Source organism: Hordeum vulgare, chromosome 3H (assembly GCF_904849725.1).
Source record: "Hordeum vulgare subsp. vulgare chromosome 3H, MorexV3_pseudomolecules_assembly, whole genome shotgun sequence".
NCBI classification, from domain to species: Eukaryota; Viridiplantae; Streptophyta; class Magnoliopsida; order Poales; family Poaceae; genus Hordeum; species Hordeum vulgare.
The window spans coordinates 67,620,272-67,626,432 of NC_058520.1; positions in this window are offsets into that span (position 1 = coordinate 67,620,272).

Genomic DNA, 6,161 nt, shown 5'->3' on the forward strand with positions numbered 1-6,161 from the left:
ACCTGGATTTAGGCAAATATCAGGCAACTTATGATGAGCATAGCAAACGGGTTACCCCTCCTTCATATGAAATCACCGTCCTGACTCAGCAGCGCCGTAAGCATCCTTTTGACTTTGATGGCGATCTGTCCACCATCTTGGCTAATGAAGACGAATTCCACGCCTTGACCAATTGCAATTGGAAATTGGGCGACTTACAGATCGAAGATGCCGAAAGCTCGAGGCAGGATAACCCGGAGGCGGCTTGAGTCAAACTGACTTGAATATCACCCGCGGAGAACACTTTGATCCTCTATCGCCGGGTTACGTCTCCTGGTATGGCCTTCTGAGCCATGTAATAGTCTAGGATTTTGAAAACAATATTATAACTGTACCTTGTGACGGCGTTAAAGTCTCACCCATTATTAATGTGAATCGCCTTGCCAAGTGCTTTGCCATGTTTGACAAGAAAAAAATATTTTCATGTTTATCAAAGGAAAAACAATAAGCCGACATAATGAGTCGCGACAGTTTATAATGGAGTTTCGATGAAACTCTTGGGCTATGCTACAAAGATACTTTGTAGTCATAAAGTTCGTCGGCTCAATGAGTCACGACAGGGTAGGACAAGTTTGCAAGACGCTAGTGCTACCCCAGGAAGGCTTTTGCAACAGCGTGCGTTGTTAAGGCCGGCTGATCACGCGCGAGTCAAGTTTCAGTGAAGCAGGTTCACTGAACCCGTGGTTTGTCTATTTTCCATGTGTCGGCTCCCGCTAGCACCCTTCATGTTTTAACCAAGGCAAGTTCAGGGTCCAAAAAGTGGATTGACTCGCCAAGAGTACATGGGACCATAGGGTGAGTCGCCAAACACAAAGTCCAGTATAACCATTGTAATGCGTTAGTTTTTCGCTAGACAAGAGGGTATTCTCGCTGAACTCAATGAGCAGAAGCCCCCGAGTGACCTATGATTAGGGAAAAACCAGACATAGGATTAGAGAAGTGTATATGCTCTTACTGCAAAACGACTGGGGAAATAGTAGTCCCCAAGTAAGTTGGCTTAATTCTCAAAACCATATAGGGTGCCTATGTTTGAACCATGCAACATGGCAATTTTGGTCCTCTTTGGCGTACCGGCATCTAGTTTTGAAATAAGCGCAGCATGGCGACTTATGCTCTTTGATGCTGATAGCGTCCATGCTTGGACGACTTATGAAACAATAAAGACTCATGATTTCAAGAAGCTGAAACGGCACAAACCCCGAAGTTCGTGGGCGCTGGCTTTATTGCTTTATATATATATATACATATATATATATATATATATATATATATATATATATATATATATATGAAAAGAGAATACAATGACTAAATTCTGTACACAGATAAGTATAATAAGGCCGTAAGTGGGCAATGTTCCACGGGCGGGTTGTCTTAACCTCCATTGTTGGCCTATCTAGGCGGAGATCCACCAGGTAGTAGGAACCATTGTGAAGAGTCTTGCTGACGACAAAAGGTCCGTCCCATGGAGGGGATAACTTATGCATACCAGTATGATCCAGTATCAAGCGGAGCACTAAGTCGCCCTCCTGAAAGACTCGGCTTTTGACTCGGCGGCTATGATAGCGTCGCAAGTCCTGTTGATAAATCACTGATCGTGATGCTGCCAAGTCGCGTTCCTCTTCCAGGGCGTCCAACGAATCTTGACGCGCCAGCTCGTTGTCTTGCTCTACATAAGGGGCGAGTCATGGCGAGTCGTGCCTGATGTCACTTGGTAACACCGCCTCATCTCCATAGACCAAGAAAAAGGGCGTGTAACCAGTAGACCGATTAGGGGTGGTCCTGATGCTCCATCAAATCGAAGGCAGCTCTTCAAACCAACATCCCGGAGTACGTTCCAGAGGTACCATAAGCCGGGGCTTGATTCCCCGCAATATTTCTTGATTTGCCCTCTCCGCCTGTCCGTTAGATTGGGGGTGTGCAACTGCAGAAACATCAAGACGGATGTTCTCCTTCGTGCAAAACTCTTGCATGGCGCCTTTGGATAGATTAGTACCATTATCTGTAATAATACTATGAGGATACCCGAAGCGAAAAATCAACTTCTTGAGGAACTTGACGGCCGTGTCTACATCGCAACTGTTGGCCGCTTCAACCCACTTGGTAAACTTGTCAACTGCCACCAATAGGTGAGTCTTTTTGTTAGATGACATCATGAAAGGACTAACCATGTCCAGCCCCCAGACCACAAAAGGCCATGTAATTGGGATCATCCGCAATTACCGAGCCGACACATGCATCTAACGCCCAAATTTTTGGCATCCATCACATCTGCGTACTATGTCCTCAGCATCTGCATGGGTTGTCAACCAGTAAAATCCAGGCCTAAAGTCTTTAGACACCAAAGAGCGTGACCCGGCGTGATGACCACAATCGCCTGCGTGTATCTTGTTGAGATCGCACACCCTTTCTCAGATGAGACACACCTTTGAAAGATTCTAGAAGTGCTTCACTTGTGCAACTCGCCTTTATGAATGATCATGGACTTGCACCGACGGATAATTTGGCGGGCCAGCAAATCATCAGTAAGTAACTCGCCTCGTGCTAGATATGCCATGTAAGGGATTTCCCAATCCGGGTAGCACGTAGAGCTGCCACAAGTTGAGACTCAAAGTCAGGAACCGCTAAATCCTCCTACGAAGGCAATTTTACTGACGGGTTATGCAATACAAACAAAAAGAGGTTAGGGGGAACCGTCTTACGCTGTTAGCCCAGTTGTGAAAGAGCATCAGCTGCCTCGTTGAGTCGACGATCAATATGATCAACCTGATAACCATGAAAGTGTCCCGCCACGTCCGACACGGCACGCCTATAAGCCTCCATCAGAGGGTTTCTGGAATCCCACGTGCCAGAGACTTGTTGCGCCACCAGATCTGAGTCGCCCAAGCATCTGAGTCGACTGAGATTCATCTCCTTTGCAATTCTAAGCCCATGGAGCAAAGCCTCGTATTCCGCCGCATTGTTGGTACACCGGAACATGAGTCAGATGACATAGCAAAACTTGTCACCTTGAGGTGAGGTCAATACCACGCCAGCCCCCGAGCCCTCCAGCTGCCTAGACTCGTCAAAGTGGATGGTCCAATACGTGTGGTCGGGCCTGTCTTCTAGAATTTGAAACTCGGTCCAATCGTTGATGAAATCCACAAAGGCCTGAGACTTAATGGCCGTGCGAGGGGTATATTTCACATGATGGGGACCAAGCTCAATGTCCCACTTAGCAATCCACGCAGTTGCTTCACGATTTTGTATAATGTCACCAAGTGGCATAGAACTGACTACCGTGATTGGATGCTCCTGGAAATAGTGCTTTAATTTCCGACTCGCCATGAAGATCCCAAAAACCAACTTCTGCCAGTGCGGGTAACACTGTTTGGAAAGGATTAAGACTTCACTAACAAAGTAGACCGGCCTTTGAACTGGGTATTCCTTCCCTTCTTCCTTGTGCTTGATGACCACTGCTACGCTTACTGCTTTAGAGTTGGCAGAAATGTACAGGAGCATAGGCTATTTGTCAATTGGAGCAGCTAAGATGGGCAGCTCAGCCAGTTGTTTCTTCAAGGCCTTGAAAGCCTCATCGGCTTCATCCATCCAGACAAAACGATCGTTTTTCTTGAACAACTGATAAAGAGGGATGGCCTTCTCCCCAAGGCGACTTATGAAACGGCTCAGAGCCACAATACGACCCGCCATGCGCTGAACTTGGTTGACATTGCCGGCTTGCCATGTGAAGTAATCGCTTTGATTTTGTCCGGGTTAGCCTCGATGCCTCATTGTGACACCAAGAAGCCCATAAATTTTCCTGTAGGAACACCAAAAACACACTTGGTCGGGTTAAGCCTCATCTGATACACGCGCAAATTGTCAAAGGACTCCTTCAGGTCCTCCAAGAGTGACTCTTTCTTCCGGGATTTCACCACTATGTCATCAACATAGGCATGAACATTGCGCCCGATCTGACGGTGCAGGCAATTCTGGATGCACCGTTGATAAGTCGCCCCCGCGCTCTTGAGCCCGAACGACATAGACACATAAAAAAGGCTCCAAAGGGAGTTATGAACGACGTCTTCTCTTGATCCTCCAAAGCCATCTTGATCTGCTGGTATCCTGAGTAAGCATCCAGGGAACACAGTCGCTCGCAACCCGCCGTAGATTCAATGATTTGATCAATATGAGGGAGGGCGAAAGGATCTTTCGGGCAAGCCCTATTGAGGTTTGTATAGTCAATGCACATGCGGAAGGTATCGTTCTTCTTGAGTACCAGAACCGGATTGGCCAACCATTCGGGGTGAAACACCTCGACAATGAATCCAGCGGCCAAGAGCCGGGCGACTTCCTCCCTATCGCTTTACGCCTTTCTTCGTTAAACCGGCGAAGATACTACCGAACCGGCTTCATCTTAGGGTCAATGTTAAGGTGGTGCTCAGCGAATTATCTTGGTACACCCGGCATGTCAGAAGGTTTCCATGCGAAGATGTCCCGATTCTCAAGGATGAATTCGATGAGAACGCTTTCCTATTTGGGATCCAAACCCGCCCAATGGTGAATTTCTTGGAGGAGTCTGATACGTCTCAAACGTATCTATAATTTTGTATGGTTTCACGCTGTTATCTTGTAAACTTTGGATGTTTTATATACCTTTTTTATCTTTTTTGGGACTAACTTGTTAATTCAGTGCCAAGTGCCAGTTCCTATTTTTTCTGTGTTTTTGACTCTTTTCAGATCTGATTTTGGAACGGAGTCCAAACGGAATAAAATCCCCGAAATAAATTTTTCCAGAACAGAAGAAGATCAGGGGGCTTGAGGGCCAAGGCAGGGGCCCACAGGGAGACCACAAGCAATGTTGCCGCGACCAGGCTTGTGGCCTCCCTGGCGCTCCCCTGCACTAGCTCTTTGGCCTATAAATTCCCTAAAATCCCACAAAATTAGGGCATCCACGAAAACACTTTTTCGCAGCTGCAAGCTTCCGTTTTCGCGAGATCTTATCTGGAGACCCTTCCCGGTGCCCTGCCGGAGGGGACTTTGGAGTTGGAGGGCTTCTATATCAACATCATCGCCTCTTCAATGACTGGTGAGTAGTCCACTTCAGACCTACGGGTCCGTAGTTAGTAGCTAGATGGCTTCTTCTCTCTCTTGGATCTTCAATACAAAGTTCTCCATGATCTTCATGGAGATCTATCCTATGTAATCCTCTTTGGCAGTGTGTTTGTCGAGATCCGATGAATTGTGGATTTGTGGTCAGATTATCTATGATTTATATTTGAGTTTTCGCTGATTTCTTATATGCATGATTTGATATCCTTGTAAGTCTCTCGGAGTCTTGGGTTTTGTTTGCCCAACTAGATCTATGATTCTTGCAATGGGAGAAGTGCTTGGTTTTGGGTTCATACCGTGCGGTGACCTTTCCCACTGACAGAAGGGGCAGCAAGGCACGCATCGTGTTGTTGCCATCAAGGGTAACAAGATGGGCTTTCATCATAAATTTGAGATTGTCCATCTACATCATGTCATATTGCTTAAGGCGTTACTCTGTTCTTATGAACTCAATTCACTAGATGCATGCTGGATAGCGGTCGACATGTGGAGTAATAGTAGTAGATGCAGAAAGTATCGGTCTACTTGTTTTGGACGTGATGCCTATAGATATAATCATTGCCTTAGATAACGTCATGACTTTGCGCAGTTCTATCAATTGCTCGACAGTAATTCATTCACCCACCGTCTACTTGCTTTCATGAGAGAAGCCACTAATGAACACTACGGCCCCCGGGTCTATTCACAACTATCATCTCCACTTTCACTTTTACTTTGCTTTGTTTCCTTTTTTCTTTTAATTCTCACTTTGCAAACAATCAATAAGGGATTGACAACCCCTTCATAGCGTTGGGTGCAAGCTCTTTGTGTTTGTGCAGGTACTTGTGACTTGACGCGATCCTCCTACTGGATCGATACCTTGGTTCTCAAACTGAGGGAAATACTTACCGCCGCTGTGCTACATCACCCTTTCCTCTTCAAGGAAACACCAACACAAGGCTCCAAGGCCGCGGGGAAATCCTTTGCATATTTGCCAAGGAAGTCCCTATTGGTGTAGCCCGTAGTAGCAGGATTCCTAGCGTCGTTGCTAG